The sequence below is a fragment of the Zalophus californianus genome, chromosome 5 (genome assembly GCF_009762305.2).
Source record: "Zalophus californianus isolate mZalCal1 chromosome 5, mZalCal1.pri.v2, whole genome shotgun sequence".
NCBI classification, from domain to species: domain Eukaryota; kingdom Metazoa; phylum Chordata; class Mammalia; order Carnivora; family Otariidae; genus Zalophus; species Zalophus californianus.
In genome coordinates, this window is record NC_045599.1 from 115,068,836 (window position 1) to 115,091,438 (window position 22,603).

Here is a 22,603-nt window from a genome sequence, read left to right on the forward strand (position 1 = left end):
TCGATCAAGGAGAATAGGAGAACTCCAGCGCTAGGGGAATACTGCACATAGATTCATGCCTTATTTTTTTTTTTTTTTTTTTTTTTTTTACCATGATTCATTATTTCATCAAAGTTAATTTTTGTTGACTTTTTTTATTTTTCTTTTTCCCTTTTTCAACCAACATCTTATAAATCCCTTTTTTTTAAAAAAAAAAACATTTTTTATTTTTTTTTCATTTTTAGAGTCATATTTTATCCCTTCATAGTAGTTATCCTTGTTTTTGGCATATATATATAAGTTGTTCTCTCTTTAAAATTTTGAGGTACAGTTTCTTCTAACAGATCAAAATATACCCTAAACCACTAGTGTATGGCTTTGTTCTAGTCTCCTGCCTGATCACATTCTCTCCCTTTTTCCTTTTTTTTTTTCCTTAAATCTTCTTTCTTTTTTCAAACAACTTATCTTACCAAGTCCTTTTATAAAATCTTTTATAATTTTCATCTTTACAGTCATCTTCCATCCCTTCATTGTATCAACCCTTATTTTGTACATATATGTCTTTCTTCCTTTAAAATTTTAGGAGGCACTTTTTCTAACAGACCAAAATACGCCCAAAATCTAGTGTGTGGCACTGATCTATGCACTAGCCTGATCATATTTGATCATATTCTGCCTTTTTTGAATTGTTTTGTTTTTGTTTTTATCTTTTTTTTTTCTTTTTTTTTTTTCTTTTTCTCTTTCTTTTTTCTTTCTTTCCCTTTCTTTTCCCCTGGTTTCAGGTCTTTTCTGATTTGCATACAGTATATTTGCTGGGGACGTTGTAAACCTGTTAGCCTTTTGTTCTCTCATTCATCTATTCTCCTCTGGACAAAATGACAAGACGAAAGAAATCACCTCAGCAAAAAGAACAAGAGGTAGTACCGTCAGCCAGGGACCTACTCAATACGGACATTAGTACGATGTCGGACCTAGAGTTCAGAATCATGACTTTAAAGATACTAGCTGGGCTTGAAAAAAGCGTGGAAGTTATTAGAGAAACCCTTTCTGGAGAAATAAAAGAACTAAAATCTAACCAAATCGAAATCAAAAAGGCTATTGATGAGGTGCAATCAAAAATGGGGGCACTAAATGCTAGGATAAATGAGGCAGAAGAGAGAATCAGTGATATAGAAGACCAAATGATGGAAAATAAAGAGGCTGAGAAAAAGAGAGAGAAACAACTACAGGATCACGAGGGCAGAATTCGAGAGATAAGTGATACGATAAGACGAAACAACATTAGAATAATTGGGATCCCAGAAGAAGAAGAGAGAGAGAGAGGGGCAGAAGGTATATTGGAGCAAATTATAGCAGAGAACTTCCCTAATGTGAGGAAGGAAACAGGCATTAAAATCCAGGAGGCACAGAGAACCCCTCTCAAAATCAATAAAAATAGGTCAACACCCCGACATCTAATAGTAAAACTTACGAGTCTCAGAGACAAAGAGAAAATCCTGAAAGCAGCTCGGGAGAAGAGATATGTAACCTACAATGGTAGAAACATTAGATTGGCAACAGACCTATCCACAGAGACCTGGCAGGCCAGAAAGGACTGGCAAGATATCTTCAGAGCACTAAACGAGAAAAATATGCAGCCAAGAATACTATATCCAGCTAGGCTATCATTGAAAATAGAAGGAGAGATAAAAAGCTTCCAGAACAAACAAAAACTAAAGGAATTTGCAAACACGAAACCAGCCCTCCAAGAAATATTGAGAGGGGTCCTCTAAGCAAAGAGAGAACCTAAAAGCAGCAAAGAACAGAAACGAACACAGACAACAGACAGTTAACAGTCACCTTACAGGTAATACAATGGCACTAAATTCATACCTTTCAATAGTTACCCTGAATGTAAATGGGCTAAATGCCCCAATCAAAAGACACAGGCTATCAGATTGGATTAAAAAACAAGACCCATCAATATGCTGTCTACAAGAGACTCATTTTACACCCAAAGACACCCCCAGATTGAAAGTGAGGGGGTGGAAGACCATTTACCATGCTAATGGACACCAAAAGAAAGCTGGGGTGGCAATCCTTATATCAGACAAACTAGATTTTAAAACAAAGACTGTAATAAGAGATGAGGAAGGACACTATATCCTACTTAAAGGGTCTATCCAACAAGAAGATCTAACAATTGTAAATATCTATGCCCCGAACATGGGAGCGGCCAATTATATAAGGCAATTAATAACAAAAGCAAAGAAACACATTGACAACAATACAATAATAGTGGGGGACTTTAACACCCCCCTGACTGAAATGGACAGATCATCTAAGCAAAAGATCAACAAGGAAATAAAGACTTTAAATGACACACTGGACCAAATGGACTTCACAGACATATTCAGAACATTCCATCCCAAAGCAAAGGAATACACATTCTTCTCTAGTGCCCATGGAACATTCTCCAGAATTGATCACATCCTAGGTCACAAATCAGGTCTCAATCGGTACCAAAAGATTGGGATCATTCCCTGCATATTTTCAGACCACAATGCTTTGAAACTAGAACTCAACCACAAGAGGAAAGTCGGAAAGAACTCAAATACATGGAGGCTAAAGAGCATCCTACTAAAGAATGAATGGGTCAACCAAGAAATTAAAGAAGAATTAAAAAAATTCATGGAAACCAATGAAAATGAAAACACAACTGTTCAAAATCTTTGGGATACAGCAAAAGCAGTCCTGAGAGGAAAGTATATAGCAATACAAGCCTTTCTCAAGAAACAAGAAAGGTCTCAAATACACAACCTAACCCTACACCTAAAGGAGCTGGAGAAAGAACAGCAAAGAAAGCCTAAACCCAGCAGGAGAAGAGAAATCATAAAGATCAGAGCAGAAATCAATGAACTAGAAAGCAAAAGAACAGTAGAACAGATCAACGAAACTAGGAGCTGGTTCTTTGAAAGAATTAACAAGATTGATAAACCCCTGGCCAGACTGATCAAAAAGAAAAGAGAAATGACCCAAATCAACAAAATCATGAATGAAAGAGGAGAGATCACAAGCAACACCAAAGAAATACAAACAATTATAAGAACATATTATGAGCAACTCTATGCCAGCAAATTAGATAACCTGGAAGAAATGGGTGCATTCCTAGAGATGTATCAACTACCAAAATTGAACCAGGAAGAAATAGAAAACCTGAACAGACCTATAACCACTAAGGAAATTGAAACAGTCATCAAAAATCTCCCAAGAAACAAAAGCCCAGGGCCAGATGGCTTCCCAGGGGAATTCTATCAGACATTTAAAGAAGAATTAATACCTATTCTTCTGAAATTGTTCCAAAAAATAGAAATGGAAGGGAAACTTCCAAACTCATTTTATGAGGCCAGCATTACCTTGATCCCAAAACCAGACAAAGACCCCATCAAAAAAGAGAATTACAGACCAATATCCTTGATGAACATGGATGCAAAAATTCTCACCAAAATACTAGCCAATAGGATCCAACAGTACATTAAAAGGATTATTCACCACGACCAAGTGGGATTTATTCCTGGGCTGCAAGGCTGGTTCAACATCCGCAAATCAATCAACGTGATACAATACATTAACAAAAGAAAGAACAAGAATCATATGATCCTCTCAATAGATGCAGAAAAAGCATTTGACAAAGTACAACATCCTTTCTTGATCAAAACTCTTCAGAGTATAGGGATAGAGGGTACATACCTCAATATCATAAAAGCCATCTATGAAAAACCTACAGCGAATATCATTCTCAATGGGGAAAGGCTGAGAGCTTTTCCCCTAAGGTCAGGAACGCGGCAGGGATGTCCACTCTCACCACTGCTATTCAACATAGTATTAGAAGTCCTAGCCACAGCAATCAGACAACAAAAAGAAATCAAAGGCATCCAAATCGGCAAAGAGGAAGTCAAACTCTCACTCTTTGCAGATGATATGATACTGTATGTGGAAAACCCAAAAGACTCCACCCCAAAACTGCTAGAACTCATACAGGAATTCAGTAAAGTAGCAGGATATAAAATCAATGCACAGAAATCAGTGGCATTCCTATACACCAACAACAAGACAGAAGAGAGACAAATCAAGGAGTCGATCCCATTTACAATTGCACCCAAAACCATTAGATACCTAGGAATAAATCTAACCAAAGAGGCAAAGGATCTGTACACAGAAAACTATAAAATACTCAGGAAAGAAATTGAAGAAGACACAAAGAAATGGAAAAACGTTCCATGCTCATGGATTGGGAGAATCAACATTGTGAAGATGTCAATGCTACCTAGAGCAATCTACACATTCAATGCAATCCCCATCAAAATACCATCCACTTTTTTCAAAGAAATGGAACAAATAATCCTAAAATTTGTATGGAACCAGAAGAGACCCAGAATAGCCAGAGGAATACTGAAAAAGAAAAGCAAAGCTGGCGGCATCACAATTCCGGACTTCCAGCTCTATTACAAAGCTGTCATCATCAAGACAGTATGGTACTGGCACAAAAACAGACACATAGATCAATGGAACAGAATCGAGAGCCCAGAAATGGACCCTCAACTCTATGGTCAACTTATTTTTGACAAAGCAGGAAAGAATGTCCAATGGCAAAAAGACAGTCTCTTCAACAAATGGTGTTGGGAAAATTGGACAGCCACATGCAGAAGAATGAAACTGGACCATTTCCTTACACCACACACAAAAATAGACTCCAAATGGTTGAAAGACCTAAACGTGAGACAGGAGTCCATCCAAATCCTAAAGGAGAACACAGGTAGCAACCTTTTCGACCTTAGCCGCAGCAACTTCTTCCTAGAAACATCGCCAAAGGCACAGGAAGCCAGGGCAAAAATGAACTATTGGGATTTCATCAAGATAAAAAGCTTCTGCACAGCAAAAGAAACAGTCCACAAAACCAAAAGACAACCGACAGAATGGGAGAAAATATTTGCAAATGACATATCAGATAAAGGGCTAGTATCCAAAATTTATAAAGAACTTATCAAACTCAACACCCAAAGAACAAATAATCCAATCAAGAAATGGGCAGAAGACATGAACAGACATTTTTCCAAAGAAGACATCCAAATGGCCAACAGGCACATGAAAAAGTGCTCAACATCGCTTGGCATCAGGGAAATCCAAATCAAAACCTCAATGAGATACCACCTCACACCCGTCAGAATGGCTAAAATTAACAAGTCAGGGAACGACAGATGTTGGCGGGGATGTGGAGAAAGGGGAACCCTCCTACACTGTTGGTGGGAATGCAAGCTGGTGCAACCCCTCTGGAAAACAGTATGGAGGTTCCTCAAACAGTTGAAATTAGAGCTACCGTTCGATCCAGCAATTGCACTACTGGGTATTTACCACAAAGATACAAATGTAGGGACCCGAAGGGGTACGTGTACCCCAATGTTTATAGCAGCAATGTCCACCATAGCCAAACTGTGGAAAGAGCCAAGATGCCCATCGACAGATGAATGGATAAAGAAGATGTGGTATATATACACAATGGAATATTATGCAGCCATCAAAAGGAATGAGATCTTGCCATTTGCAACGACGTGGATGGAACTGGAGGGTGTTATGCTGAGTGAAATAAGTCAATCAGAGAAAGACATGTATCACATGACCTCACTGATATGAGGAATTCTTAATCTCAGGAAAGAAACTGAGTGTTACTGGAGTGGTTGGGGGTGGGAGGGATGGGGTGGCTGGGTGATAGACATTGGGGAGGGTATGTGCTACGGTGAGCGCTGTGAATTGTGCAAGACTGTTGAATCACAGATCTGTACTTCTGAAACAAATAACGCAACATATTTTCAGAAAAAAGAAAAAGAAGATAACAGGAGAGGAAGAAAAGGGGAGTATGTCAGAGGGGGAAACGAACCATGAGAGATGATGGACTCTGAAAAACAAACTGAGGGTTCTAGAGGGGAGGGGGGTGGGGGGATGGGTTAGCCTGGTGATGGGTATTGAGGAGGGCACGTTCTGCATGGAGCACTGGGTGTTATGAACAAACAATGAATCATGGAACACTGCACCAAAAACTAATGATGTAATATATGGTGATTAACATAACAATAAAAAATTAAAAAAAAAAAAAAAAAAAAAAAAAAAAAAAAACTCTATAAAAGGACATATTCTCGGGACGTCGTCTGGGTGGCTCAGTCGGTTGATCGTCTGCCTTTGGCTCAGGTCATGATCCCCGGGTCCTGGGATCGATCCCTGCGTCAGGGACCTGCTCAGTGGGAAGCCTGCTTCTCCCTTTCCCACTCCCCCTGCTTGTGTTCCCTCTCTCGCTGTGTCTCTGTCAAATAATAATAATAAATAAATAAAATCTTTTAATCTGTCAAATAAATAAATAAAATCTTTAAAAACAACAATAAATAAATAATAAATAAATAAATGTCAAATAAATAAATAAATATCTGTCAAATAAATAAATAAAATCTTTAAAAACAACAACAAAAATCCTTATTAAAAAAAATTCCACATATGAGTGAAATCCTTTCTCTGACTTATTTTGCTTAGCATAATAATCTCTAGGTCCATCCATCTTGTTGCAAATGGCAAGATTTCATTTTTTATGGCTGAGTGATATTTGTGTGTGTGTGCTTGTGCACGCGCGCACGCACCCGCACACCCCACATCTTCTTTACCCATTCATCAGTTGATGGACATTTGGGCTATTTCCATAATTTGGCTATTGTAGATAATGCTGCTATAAACATCAAGGTGCATGTGTCCCTTCAAATTAATATTTTTGTATCTTTTGGGTAAATACCTAGTAGTGCAATTGCTGGATCATAGGGTAGTTCTATTTTTAACTTTTTGAGGAACCTCCATACCGTTTTCCAGAGTGGCTGCACCATATTGTTTTTAAAATAAATGCTTGTCTTACCAAAGTCTAAAGTTAATATCAATACCTTCCCCCTGAGAATTAAACTCTCTGCCAATCTTCATGTTGATATCCAACAGTCATGGCACATTATTTTCAACTCACTAAAATTATTTCTTATTATTGTTTGTGTTTAATAGCCAGCACTTATTCATATATGCTATGTTCATAAATTTATTTGTTCATTATTTCTATCTGCTTCTTCTTGGTTCAATTTCCTTCTTAGAGAAGGACCTCCATTAGTGGTTCTTTCAGAAGACTGTTCTCAAACTTTGCTTGAAAATGTATTCATTTCTCTTCAATCCTGAATAAGTATAGAATTTTTGGATAGTTGTATTTCATCACCACTTTAAAGATATTATTACATTATCTCCTGGCCTCCAATGTTGCTGATAGGAAATCTGCCTTTATTTTAATGAATGTTTTTTGTGGTCATCCACCTTTTCTCTTTCTGGTATTTTAAAGAGAGTCTTTGCTGTTTCACATGTGTAGGTGTGAACTTATTTAACCCACTCAAAATTGATGCTTCTTCAAACTGAGAATTCTAGCTCTTGAATCATTCTGGAAAATTCTCAAATATATTCTTTTCCAATATTCTATGTCCTCCATCCTTTGGCAATTATTAATATGTGTAAGTTGGGTCTTTCTAGTCTTCTGTTTCTTTTAACATCCTTTCATATTTTTATAATCTCTCTCTCTCAACTAGCTCACCAATTCTCCAATTTGGCTAATCTGCTGTTTAATCTTTCTCTGAATTTTTTTTGTTTCAAAGGCCTTATTTTTTCATTTATAGAGGCTATATTTGTTTCTTTTTTACACCTTCCTGTTCTTTGTACATGGTATCCTTTGGCATTTCTCTTCCCTTTTAAGTCACCTTAATAATTTTAAACTCAGGTATTTTAGATTTTCTTCCAAATTCTTCCATCATCTCAAGAAATTTTACACCAGTACTTTTGTTTGTTGTGTTAGCTTCTTTTTTTTTTTTAAAGATTTTATTTATTTATTCATGAGAGACAGAGGGGGGGAGAGAGAGAGAGAGAAGCAGAGGGAGAAGCAGGCTCCCAAGGAGCAGGGAGCCTGATGCGGGACTCGATCCCAGGACCTCGGGATCATGACCTGAGCCGAAGGCAGATGCTTAACCATCTGAGCCACCCAGGCGCCCTGTTTGTTGTGTTAGCTTCTGCTGCCTCCCTCATGGTGAAGTCTATCTTCATATAGTTTATTTTTTTCATTATGAGTCTGTCTTTAGCTTTGATCTGTGGGGTGTGTGTAGAAATTCAACATGCCTTGGTGGTATAAATACTGTTCCAACAGGAGTATCGGGTGCCTACAATTCCTTTTAGCAATAATTTCTCATGGAAGCTCTCCCCTAGAGCCTTAGGCAAGTTGTTTGCTACTTCTCTAGGTTAGTGTGTAGACCCCTCCAGTCATTCTTTCATGGAGAAGGCAACCTTTCCAGGGTTGAAGAGTTTCAGTTCTAGAACTCTGTCATCTGCAAGCCTCTGACCCCATGTATTTTCACATGGGCATTAATACCTCCTTCCTTCCAGCACCTGTGTTTAGCATCCCAGCAATGGCCAACAACTCTGGCTGTAAGTTCCCTCTTCATTTCTGGCTGGGACTTTACTTTTCCCCTCTCCATTCAACTATGTAGTTAATATCTTTTGTTATGTTTTCTGACCTATTTATATGTTTATGGCTAGAGAAAGGTCTTTATTATCTCAATCCATATATTGTAGAAACTGGAAATTCTATAATTGCATTTTTATGAGTCTTACTTCTTGCCCATACCTATTATTTAAACTGTTCCTGAAATCCCTAAATTTCTGTGAAGCCTTTCTAGGTTGTTCAAAGGGGAGATTGATAAATCACTAGTATTGAGTGAGTGCTATGTACTAGGCCCCAGTCCAAACACTCTACAGTCGATGTAAAACAATTCTGCCAGTTAATTAAGACTATTATTATCCTGTTTTTCAGATAAAGACAGTGAGACATTGGGAGGGCAAGCAACTTTTATGAGGTCACACAGCTATTGAGTGATGGTGGCTGGGATTCAAACCTAGGTGTGTCTGATGCCAGAACTTAGCCATGGGGCTCTGTTGCCTAGTGACCTATTCCTGCCTTGTTACATGGGCCATAGCTTCTCTCCCTTCTTCTACCAACTTGTCCTTATTACAGAGGAGATTCTTCTGTGCTTTTTGTCTTTTCCTCATTGATGAAATTAGAGATGATCTTTAGCATTCTTTCCAACCCTGACACTCTGTGTTGTAGTTTATTACCCATCTAGTTAATCACTTAAAATTTTTTCCCCACTTCCCTTTAGTGTAACTGGTCTTTTTTTCCTTCTTCTTCTTCTTGGATTATAAACTTATAAAGCACTGGGACAATAATGGGAAATTTGCTGGTGGAACTCCACATTCATGAGGACATGATAATGGGCTCAGCAACACTGCAAGCCCATTGCTGAGTTGAATATGGATTTTACCTTCAGTCCTCTTCAGTTCTTCCGCATCAGCCGCCAAAGCTCTAAGCAAAGTTAGATGCTCTTTATAGGCTGAGTTGAAGATGAAGATGAGAGTAGAAGAAACTTCAAAGATCATATGACCTTTTCTAAGCGCTTATCCCCAGCAAATGTTTAAGCTCAACAGAAAAGGTAGCTTAGAAAGTTTTGGGAAACTATAAATTTATGGGAAACATAATTTGGAAGTTATATTTTATGTATTAATAATCATGCCACCTGTTAACTAGACACTAAACTGTTTTTATTTGATTGCATTCTAATTTTGGCCATTCATGTGGATGTTTGGGGGAAATAAATGGAGCATATATAAATGCAGTTTGAAATTAGCAGTGTGCATAGACAATAGAACACAAGAAAAATTTCTGTGTTGTAGCAGCCTATAGTGATAAGAACACATAACAAATAAAATACTACAAAAATATTACTATGGCATTGGGAAAAAAGACACTACTTATTGTTTTCAATGCCATGAGTATTGTCCTCTTCTAAGGAAACTCTTCTTTCTCCTGGGTAATGGACATTATTCTTTCTTCTTTGCTTTAAGCTTATTTCTAAAACATTAGATTTAAAATCAAGATTTAGTTTTATGAAATCATAGCAGGCTGTGCATTAAGCATTTAGACTGAATTCTGTGTATGTTCTCAAACCCAAATACTCTGGTTATGACAGCTCTGTTATGAACTGAATTGTGACCCTCGCAATTTCATATGTTGAACTCCTCCCTCCCAATGTGACCCTATCTGAAGATAGGACTTTCAAGCAGGTAATGAAAGTTGCATAAAGTCATAAGTGTGTGGCCCTTAACAACAGGATTTATGTCCTTATAAAAAAGAGAAGGAGACCCCAAGAGTGCATGCACAGAGAAAAAGCTATATGAAAACACAGTGAGAAGGCAGTACCACAAGCCAAGAAGAGATAGCTCACCAGACATCAACCCTGCAGGCACCCTGAGCTTGGACTTGCAGTCTCCAAAGTGTTATAAATTTCTGTTATGTCACACAATCTGTGCTATTCATTATGGTAGCCCTAGCTGACTAATACAAGCTCCTTTCCTTTTTATTATAAAGTATTTTACCAGTTAATATATAAAATTTTATCTGAATAAGCAAAATACAATTCAGCCAAGTAAACACTGAAAACAAACTACCATTCAGTCTGGTTTCTACATACTGTGAAAACAGTTACTCTGTGACACAGAACATGTCAACATAGGCAAGTGTGTTCAAGCACTTCAATTATTTCTCAATTTTTTTTTGAGAGAGAAAGAATAAAAGAGCATGAGAGGGGGGAGGGTCAGAGGGAGAAGCAGTCTCCCTGCTCAGCGGGGAGCCTGATGTGGGACTCGATCCCAGGACCCTGGGACCACGACCTAAGCCGAAGGCAGACGCTTAATGACTGAGACACCCAGGTGCCCCAATTATTTCTCTATTTTTAAAATTACATGGAAAGCCTTCTTCACAGAGCAAGTATGCTACAGGGGTGAGAATTAGAAATTTGAACAATTTTTAACATGCATAGAAATTAAAACAATTGTTTCATAAGTGACTAAGAATCCTTTAACAAATTTAAAATCTTAAGTGTGTGTTCTATTCTTACTTAGGTACTGGTTATACCAATGGAGATAGCTGCTTTTAGACGCATATATCTTGAATAGTAACTATTTGAGTAAGAGCTCACCTTCTGGGGCGCCTGGGTGGCTCAGTCAGTTGAGCGTCCATACCTGCAAGATACTCCTGGGCCAAGAAATTACAAGACCAAGAAACATAATTCTTGACTTCAAGGGCTAATGGTTTAGGCCTAATGGCCTTCAAGGCCTGAGCCAGCTGGAGAAAGAATGACATTTCTGACTCTGGAGTGTTTACACTCTCTAGAATACTGACCTATCTAGTGACACGTCCTACCTCTTTCCCCTCCAATTAGTTCACAGTGCAATAGTGCTAAATCTAGCTTGGAGGTGGCCATATTTTCCTCTGAGAAAGGCCTTTTATTTGGCTTTGTGACATACTCCTCCTGTGTGTGGGGCAGGGGGTGGGGTTCCAGCACAAGTCCTAAATAAACAGACAACCAGTCTTGTATAAGTAGAAACTAGATTCTGGAGCACCTCAGTGATTCAGTCGGCTAAGTGTCTGCCTTCGGCTCAGGTCATGATCCCAGGATCCTGGGATCGAGTCCCGGGTTGGGTTCCTTACTCAGCAGGGAGCCTGCTTCTCCCTCTCCCACTCCCCCTGCTGTGTTCCCTCTCTCTCTATCAAGTAAATAAATATGAAAGAGAGAGAAAGAAACTAGATTTTCATCAGTATTCATGAACAGTGAGGCAGATATGTGGTATAATTTGAAAAGTGTTGAAAAATCTACCTAAACAAATAATCTAAACACGCCCTTCCACTTAGCCCAGTGCCCAAAATTCCACCATAAGTTATTAGTTTAAGAAACAACTGGGTGATCAGAAACCAGGTCAAGCTAAAGTGTTTAGGACTGTCAGGACTGATCTGAAAGCAGCTAAGCAGATGGGTTTCTTTTGGGGGCAGGGAGGAGTTGGTGGCAGGGTTTGGGGTAAGGTTAGTTTGGAAGGGAAGTAGGTAAGTGGTAAAGAATGAGGTTGACAGAAAACAAGATGAAAAGATGTGAACAGGGCTGGATTATGATCTTTCAGAGGCTTAAGCAATGGAAAGAAAAGTAAAAACTATATAATTATTACATTATATAGCAATATATATTTATATTATACATTTATATAATATTTAATATTGTAATATATAACATATAAAATGATATAAAGAACAACATGTTTAGATTTAATTTCATGAGACAGCTACATTTGACACACAATGTTACATTAGTTTCAGGTGTACGACTTAGTGATTTGACAAGTTTTTACATTATGCTACATTCACCGCAAGTATACCTACCATCTCTCCCAGTAGATTACTGTTACAGTACCACTGACTATATTCCTTCTGCTCTGCTTCTTATTCCTATGACTTACTCATTCCATAACTGGAGGCCTGTATCTCCCCCTCTCCTCCCATTTTGCCTGATTCCCCCCACAACCTGTGCCAGCAACTATCAGTTTGTTTTCTGTATTTACAGTTCTGATTTTGCTTTTAGTTTGTTTATTCATTTTTTAAAGATTCTATATTTGAGTGGAATCATATGGTATTTGTCTTTCTCTGACCAACTTACTTCATTTAGTATAATATCCTCTAGGTCCATTCATGTTTTCTCAAAAGGCACGATCTCATCCCTTTATATGGCTGTATAATATTCCATCACACACACACACACACACACACACACACACACACACACACACACACACACCCCACATCTTCCTTACCCATTCTTCTATTGATGGATACTTACAATGCTTCCATAATTTGGCTATTGTAAATAATGCTGCAATAAACATAGCAGTGCATATCTCTTTTCAAGTTAGTGTTTTTGGGGGCGCCTGGGTGGCTCAGTCAGTTAAGTATTTGCCTTCGGCTCAGGTCATGATCTCAGGGTCTTGGGATTGAGTCCCCTGCTCAGCAGGGAGTCTGCTTCTCCCTCTCCCTCTGCCCTTCCCCCTACTCATACACTCTCTTTCTCTCAAATAAATCAATTAAATCTTTAAAAAGTTAGTATTTTTGTTTTCCCTGGGTAAATACCCAATAGTGGAATTACTAAATCATATGGTATTTCTATTAATTTTTTGAGGAACCTCTGTACTGGTTTCCATAGTGGTTATACCAATTTACATTCCCACCAACAGTGCGTGGGGGTTCCCTTTTCTCCACATCCTTGCCAATACTTGTTTCTTGTCTTCTTGATTTTAGCCATTCTAACAATTGTGAGGTGATATCTCATTGTGGTTTTGGTTTGCATTTCTCTGATGATGAGTGATGTTGAGCATCTTTTCATATATCTGTTGGCCATCTGGATGTATTCTTTGGAAAATTGTCCATTCAGATCCTCCGCCCATTTTTTAATCAAATTGTTTGGGTTTTTTGGTGTTGAATTGTGTAATTTCTTAATATATTTTGGACATTAATCCCTTATTGGATATATCATTTGTAAATATCTTCTCCCATTCAGTAGGTTGCCTTTTTGTTTTCTCAATGGTTTCCTTTGCTATGTTAAACCTTTTTATTTTGATGTTGCCTAAACAGTTTATTTTTACTTTGTTTCCCTTGCCTTAGGAGACATAACTAGAAAAATGTTAATATGGCTGCTGTCAGGGATATTATACCTGTCTTTTCTTCTAGAATTCTTATGGTTTCAGGTCTCACATTTAGGTCTAAATCCATTTTGAGTTTATTTTTGTGTGTGCTGTAAGAAAGTGGTCCAGTTTTATTCTTCTACACGTAGCTGTCCTGTTTTCCCATCATCATATATTGAAAAGAAGATCTTTTCCCTATTGTATATTCTTGCCTCCTTTTTGTGGATTAATTGACCATATAAATGTGGGTTTATTTCCAGGGTCTCTGTTCTGTTCCATTAATCTATTTTTGTGCCAGTATCATACTGTTTTGATTACTACAGCTTTATAGTATATCCTAAAATCTGGAATTGTGATACCTCAAGCTTTGTTCTTCTTTCCCAGGATTGCTTTGGCTATTCAGGATCTTCTCTGGTTCCATTCAAATTTTAGGATTATTCTAGTTTTATGAAAAATGCTATTGGTATTTTGATAGGATTGCATAGAATCTGTTGATAACTTTAGATAATATGGACATCTTGACTATTAATTCTTCCAATTCATGAGCATGGAATATCTTTCCATTTGCTCATGTCATCTTCAATTTCTTTCATCAGTGTTTTATAGTTTTAAGAGTACAGGTCTTTCACCTCTTTGGTTAAGTTTATTCCTAGATATTTATTATTTTTAGTATAATTGTAAATGGTGTTTTTTTTTTTAATTTCTCTTTCTGTGAGTTGGTTGTTATTGTATAGAAATGCTACCAATTTCTGGGTATTAATTTTGTATCCTGTCACTTTACTGAATTTGTTTATTACTTCTAGTAGTTTTTGGTGGAGTCTTTAGGATTTTCTACGTATAACATTAGGTTATCTGCAAATAGCGACAGTTTAACTTCTTTACCAATATGGATGCCTCTTACTTCTTTTTCTTGTCTGATTGCTATGGCTAGGACTTCCAGTACTGTGTTGAATAAAAGTGGTGACAGTTGACATCCTTGTCTTGTTCCTGACCTTAGAGGGAAAACTTTTGTTTGTTGAGTTAATTGAGTATATTGTTAGCTGTAGGTTTTTCATATATGCCTTATTGTGTTGAGGTACGTTTCCTCTAACCCCATTTTGCTGAATGTTTTTACCATTAATGGATGTTGCACTTTGTCAAATGCTTTTTCTGCATCTATTGAGGTGATCATATGATTTTTATCCATCATTTTGTTAATGTGGTGGGTGATGTTGATTGATTTGCAAATATTGAACCATCCTTGCATCCCAGGAATAAATCCTACCTGATCGTGGTGAATGATTTTTTAATGTATTTTTGTATGCAGTTTGATAATATATTGAGGAGATATATATATATATATAGAGAGAGAGAGAGAGAGAGATAGATATATGTTCATCAGGGATATTGGCCTATAGTTTTCTTTTTTGTGGTGCCTTTGTCTGATTTTATTAACAGGGTAATGCTGGCATCATAGAATGTATTTGGTAGCTTTCCTTCCTCTTCTGTTGTTTGGAATCATTTGAGGAGAATATGTATTAACTCTTCTTTAAATATGGTAGAAAGGCACCTGGGTGGCTCAGTCGATTGTCTGCCTTCAGCTCAGGTCATGATATCAGGGCCTAGGATCAGGCCCTGCATTGGGCTCCCTGCTCAGCGGGGAGTCTGCTTCTCCCTCCCCCTCCCCCTGCTTGCACTCGCAGGTGTGTTCTCACTCTCTCTCAAATAAATAAAATCTTTAAAAAATTTAAAAAATATAAATGTCTGATAGAATTCACTTGTGAATCCATCTGGTTCTGAATTTTTTTTTTTTTGGTAGTTTTTTGATTATTGATTCAATCTTATTACTTGTTATTGGCCTGTTCAGACTTTCTATTTCTTCCTGGTTCAGTTGTGGAAGACTGTCTTTCTAGGAATTTACCCATTTCTTCTAGGTTGTCCAGTTTGTTGACATGTAAATTTTCATAGTATTCTCTTATAACCCTTTGTATTTCTCTGGTGTCAGTTGTTGCTTCCCTTCTCTCATTTCTGATTTTATTTGTGTCCTTTCTCTTTTTTTTTCTTGGTTAGCCTGGCTAAAGTTTTGCCAATTTTATCTTTTCAAAGAATCAGCTCTTGGTTTCATTGACATTTTTGTTTTTTGGTTTTTTTTAGTCTCTACATCATTGATTTCTACTTTGGTCTTTATTATTTCCTTTCTTCTAGTAAAGACAAGATTTAACTTTAAAAGAGACGTATGTGGAAATTAAAATTTCTATATATTTCTATAAATCTATATTTTCCTATAAAATTAATATTTTTACGTATCCCGATTGCAACATTCTGGATGATCACAATTGAACTCTTCTCATTTTTGTTGGCCTTCCCTTGCTGATGTCCTATGCAGGATTGCATTTGTCTAGTTGACATTACTGAAGGGACGTGTGTCTGCTGATGTGCAGGTCCACAGTGAGAGGCTACACAGACTGTACACTGCACAACAGGGGGCTCCTTCACAAAGAGCTTATACTGTGAATGGCTGCCTCTGGAGCTATGCAACTTGGAAGACCTGGGATGCATCGACCGCTAAACAAGGCATGGTCAGAGGACCAGAGGACTCTGCCCTGGAATCACTAGAGTGCTTGTTGAAATGCAGATTCCTACAAGCTTAGGGTGGAGGGATAGGAGAGCTGCAATGTCTATTTTAAAATAAGCATTATAGGGGTGCCTGGTTTGCTCAGGTCATGATCTCAGGGTCCTGGGATCGAGCTCTGCCTCAGGCTCCCCGCTGAGTAGGGAGCCTGCTTCTCCCTCTCCTCCTGCCCCTCCCCCCCACTCGTGCACACACATGTGTGCTCTCTCTCTCACTCACTCTCTCTCTCAAATCTTTAAAAATAAAATAAGCATTACAGTTAATTCTTAAGCATATTGCTAAAACATGCTGACTACCTTTTGGTGAAGTTACTATCTGCTGTTTCTCCTCTGCACCTAAAGAAAACTCCAAGTGAAAGAGGTCTGACCTTGTGCTCTAGGGAGCAGTTCTGGCATGGCCTGCCCCAGCATCTGGTCAACTTAGTGAAGTCATTTCAAGACCTGGGCCTCAGTTTCATTTCTGCCACTAACTAGCCATGTGCATCTAGTAAAATTCATAAAATTTTTCTGCACAAATCTTCTTGTGTGTTTGATGAAAGCATTAAGTCAGAATTTGTCTTCTAGACCTTGACCTAAACCATGTTTTTTCCCCTAAGTTACAAGGGTGAAAAAAGCACATTCTATGGAGCCACAATTCAGAAGGTATCTCTAAAATTCCAAAAACCTTAGATTTCAGAGTGTTCTGATTTTTGGAATTTTAGACCAAGAGGCTGTGGACTGGTACTAATGCCAGTTTTTATGTCTTAGCTAAAGCTTGTACTTTGGGCCACGATACATCTTTGATGTTAGAGGAGAGAGCATAGACGAGGGATGCAAGGGCCAAAACGGCCACACCACGGTGGTGAAGAGAAAGTGCTGTGATGTAAATACACAAGCCTGGCCCCTTTGCTGATCAGCTCTGATCTGGGGCCAATCAATTAACCTCTCCGTGCCTTACTTCCCCCACCTGTAAGTCATAAAGTGGTTGTGAGTTTGAAATACTTTATTACATTGTCATTTAGAACACTGCTTGGTCCATGGTACTGGATAGATATCAGTTTGCATTATTCTAGGAATTGTGTTAACTTACCTGTTTCCCTTGCTTGCTTCTATGTGGAGATAGGGCTGGTGAGATGAGGTAGAGACCATGAAAAGAGTATGACTTGGCAGAGTGCACTGTCAGACAGTTTTTACTCTAGTGCATGCTCCCAGCTGTGCTCCAGGACCAGTGTTCCGTAGTTCCCATCTCCCCCCGTCTCTGTGCATGCACTTTTCTACCTATAAACCCAGGAGTGTCATTCATTCTACCCACTGACAAAGATGATGTAAATAAAGGCAGATTGAATTTTTCAGGAAAGGAGTTCTTATTATTTAACTGAAATGTAAGCTTATTTTTGCCACTAATTTTAGCCTATATGGGTTGCTAAGAAAAGTTAAGAAAGCAGGAGCCCTAGGGGACTCCCCTTTGTACCTAAACTATGTGTCTGTTGTAGCCAGTGAATCCAGATTAAACAATTCCAAAATGAAACAGAAACACTTAGTTTCCATGAACTCACTCATCTTCCCACAGCCCAGGAAATTCTGCTGATGGTTTTGAAAGATTACAGGCCAGAGGTTTGGCCCTCCTCCTGATGCTAGAGTTCTATCTGGACTGTGACTTGCTGTGGCCACTAAAGTAAATCACTGGTTCTAAAATCCTGACTGCTGAAGCAAAGTAACTCCACTCAAGGCTGAGCCCTAGGTGGAACCTACAAGCTAAAGCCAAATGGCACATCAACCACTGGACACCTGCTCAGTCTGAGAGGGCGTTTCTCTCCAATCTGATCCTATGTGATGAAAGTGTTTTCTCTTTCCCTTACACTTATGCAGTTGTCGAGTTAGATTATTTGTAACCACCCTAGTGTCAGATGTCCATGTTTACACGGACACCACAATCTACAGCTTTGTTTTGGCCATCTCTGTTTCCATACCAGTCAACATTTCATATCTCTCATGGAAAGTATTATTTATTTTTAAAAAGATTTTATTTATTTGAGAGTGAGAGAATGAGAGAGACAGCATGAGGCGGGGAGGGTCAGAGGGAGAAGAAGACTCCCTGCTGAGCAGGGAGCCCGATACAGGACTTGGTCCTGGGACTCCAGGATCGTGACCTGAGCTGAAAGCAGTTGCTTAATCAACTGAGCCAGTCAAGCGCCCGGAAAGTATTATTTAGGGAATGCATATTTTTCTGTCAGAGGACTAAGGATTGCTATAGGAAGAGGAGACTGAAATGGAGGTTTCTTTTTAGCAGTAAATTACCAAGAATTTACCTACCTTCTCACCACTACCAGACATGACAAGACTCCTCTAAAGGGAAAAAAAATCTTTCTGTGGTTTCAGATCAGCTGTTTTTAAACCCCCTTCACTAACTTAATCAGATTTTCCTTAAAAAGAATTGCTCTGGGCTCAAAATTTGTATGCCAAGTTTCAACCTTGAGCAGTTTTTCCCTGTGAAATGATTAACCTCTAAGAAAACTAATAGTGTCTTAATTCTACCGACGCTACCAGGAAATGCCATAACAGTCTTTGATCCCCTTTTCCGTTTGTCACTTTCTTGGTTTTTATTTACATTTATTTTAACCAATAATTCAGAACCTTGGGAACATCCCACCCACACAAAGGCACATTCGCAATACAGGTAAAGAATCTATCTTTCAGTGATTCTAAAACACTCTGTAAATAAACTATAAACATTTAAGTAACTCCATTTATCCATCACTGAAAGACGCTTCTTAATGAAGTAGAAAATCACCAAGTTACCATGTTTTAGGATACTTGGGTGAGGTAGGAATGGGGAAAAAAAAAAAAAAAACTGATTTTGAAAATGAATATTTGATTTTTTTTTTTAATTTTAATGGCCACAGCTAAACAAATCTGCTAATGAAATTGCTCTAAACAATTGCATACCCCTGGGTAAGCCGATTAGCTTAGATCTCTATCTTGAAGGTAACTTCCAGTTCTAACAGGCGACCACCAAGCTGTGGTATTCTTTTATATCTTTCCAACTCTAAAACTGTGTTGTATAAATCCTGAAGAAGAAAAAGCAAATTTATGTAATCCTACTCCTGCCACTAAACCCTTCAAGAAAGATAAGGCTTTGCCTTGTTTTGCGAGTCTTTACAGCAGTACCACCATAATGTATTCTTGCCAAAAATGTTGAACCTGAATCTTACCAAACCTTAAAATTGAATCTCAGTTTATAGGAAATATGGAATGGGGATAAACACCACCATTTGGGGGGGTGCCTGGGTGGCTCAGTCGGTTAAATGTTAGACTCTTGATTTCGGCTCAGGTCATGATCTCAGGGTCGTGACATTGAGCCCGCATGTCCGGCTTGTGCTGGGCATGGAGGCTGTTTAATATTCTCTCTCCTCCTCTCCTTCTGCCCCTCCCTGCCTCCCCTTCGGTGCGTGTGTTTGTGTGTGTGTGTGCATGTATGCACTCACTCTCCAAAAAAAAATAAATAAACACCACCATTTGGAAGCAAGTAGACAAATCCAGAATGTGGACAGTTTATTTGAAAACTGGTCTGGTCTCTTTAATAATTCATAATAGCTCAGTTTGCAAAATTGGGGGGGGAATTAAAATTCAAACAAATTGACTATAGAATGATGTTTGATGCAATTGGAGAAATTTGAATATGAACTGGTATAATGTGGGTAAAATGCCATGATGTCTGAAGTTTGCTTTAAATCACTTCAATATGCAAGCAAATAGGGTGAAATAATACCAGTTTAATCTAAATAGAATATAAGGGATTCACACTACTACTTTTATAATTAAAAACAATTTATAAAAATAAATCACATGAAAGAAAATTGTACAACCTCCAGAGACCTGCTTTAATTCCTTTACACTACTTATAGTCACGATGTGCTCGTAAACATAACCTACATTTCATGCTCATATCTTTTCTGTTCTTCATGTAGTTACAGAACAAATGGCATTATAACTTGTGGTTCTTGAAAAAAGTGGTCCATGGGCTTCTGTGTTAATACTTGAGACCCTTTCAGGAAATATAAAAGGCCAAAACTCTTTTCATAATAAAAAGGTTATTTGCCTTTTTCACTTACATTTTCACTTACATTTGCCTTTTCACTTACATTGATGATATAAAAAAAAAATTGTTTGACAGTGTTAAAATAGATTTCCCAAATAATAAAGCATATTCATTGTTGTCACAATCAAGTCTTTTTAAACATGAGAAAACATTTTTTGTACCATTTGTAAATAGAATAAAGTAAATCATATTTTTTCTTTTCTGTCTTTTAAAATAAACATGTATTATTCTAAAAATTATAAAAAAAAATCATAATCAGAATAAATTCTCAAAAAACTAGCTCACAGACAATGGTAAATAAAGGAAGATTGTGTAATCAATCGGTCTTGCAACTTTTTTTTTCCTAAGAAAAGTTTGAATGATTTGCAAAGGAATTAGTTTAATTAACTTCAAAGAACATCAATTGAACTATCATTTTTCATTTTTTAAAAATTTTTATTCAATTTATTTAAACTAAAAAAAAAATCAGTTTATCTATTTTTCTCAACCCCAACCAATCTATTCTCTGTATCTATGAGCTTGGTTTTCATCTTCTTCTTTTTTTTTTTTTAGAATCCACATATAAAAGAGATCATACAGTGTTTGTCTTTTTCTATCTGACTTATTTCACTTAGCAAAATGCCCTCAAGGTTAGTCCATTATGTCACAAATGGCAGAATTTCATTCTTTTTAATGGCTAAATAATCTATTGTTATATACTGTTTTCTTTTTCCATTCACTCATTGATAGACACTTAGGTTGTTTCCAGATCTTGGCTGTTATAAATAATGCTGCAACAAAAATATGGGTGTAAGTATCTCTTTGAGTACTGTTTCTGTGTTTGTTTTTTTGTTTTTTTGTTTTGGATAAATACCCAGAGTAGAATTTGCTGGATCATATGGTAATTCTATTTTTAATATTTTGAGGAAACCCATGCTCTTTTTTCATGCTGGCTTCACCAATTTACAACCCCACTAACAATGTACAAGGGCTCCTTTTTCTCCACCTCCTTGCTAGCACTTGTTATTTTTTGACTTTTAGATAATGTCATTCTAACAGGTGTGAGGATACCTATCATGATTTTTACTTGCATTTCACTGATGATTAATGATGAGATTCTTTTCATGTACCTCTTGGCCATCTGTAATAAATTATATTTTTTAATGGAGAGGAAAGTTGCTAGTGTCTTAACGTGCATCAAGACAGTAGCATCAAATATACCATTAGTTATTGTAGTCTTTATACGCAGTCAAAAAATATCTAATAATTTTACTCAAAGATGTCTTTGACAAAGCAATAAAACAACTTTATATATCTGCTCTTTAACTTTATATATCATGCCTTTTATTGTTTGTGATGAAATGGGAAGCAAATTTTTTGCGCTGAAATATGATGGTTGTCTCAAGGAAAAGCACTTGTATGCTTGTTCTGAATTATTTGCTGAACTGGCCACTTTCTCCAGAGAAACAATATATTCTTTTTTTTTTTTTAAGATTTTATTTATTTATTTGAGAGAAAGAATGAGATAGAGAGCATGAGAGGGGGGCGGGTCAGAAGGAGAAGCAGACTCCCCGCTGAGCAGGGAGCCCGATGCGGGACTCGATCCTGGGACTCCAGGATCATGACCTGAGCCGAAGGCAGTTGCTCAACCAACTGAGCCACCCAGGCGCCCAGGAAACAATATATTCTTAAAAGAATAACTGACAAGTACACTGGTTATTTGGACTTGGATATTTGGCAAACATTTTCTCAAAAATGAAGTGAGTTTGTCAATTCCAGGAAACAACTGATATTTTAGCCAGTGACAAACTTTCAGCTTTCAAGTGAAAATATGAATTTTGGAAAACTTGCCCCAATTCTATAAGTTTAGCAATTTTCCAATACTTAAAAGGCTTTCTGATGAAATTGGTACTGATATTACCAGTACCGATAGTACCATTAAATTACCAGTAACTTAAAAAATATTATTTAAAAATATTATATAGTGTAGTATGTCAAAATTTGGAAAATTTGCATAATTCAATGAACTAATATTTTACAAATGATCAATATAAGATGTTACAAAATCACGCATGGGTAAAAGATTCAAAGTGCAAGATAAGCCAATGGATTTTAATGCAACAGAAAAGTTCCTTGATATGGTTTCTAACTCCACATTGCAATTAACCTTTAAGAAAATGTCACTTGACAAATACCCACAATTATCTGAAAATGCTATTAAAAATATCTTTTCCTTTTCCAACTACATATCCTTATAAAGCTATATTTTCTTCATGTACTTCAATCAAAACAACATATTATGACAAATTG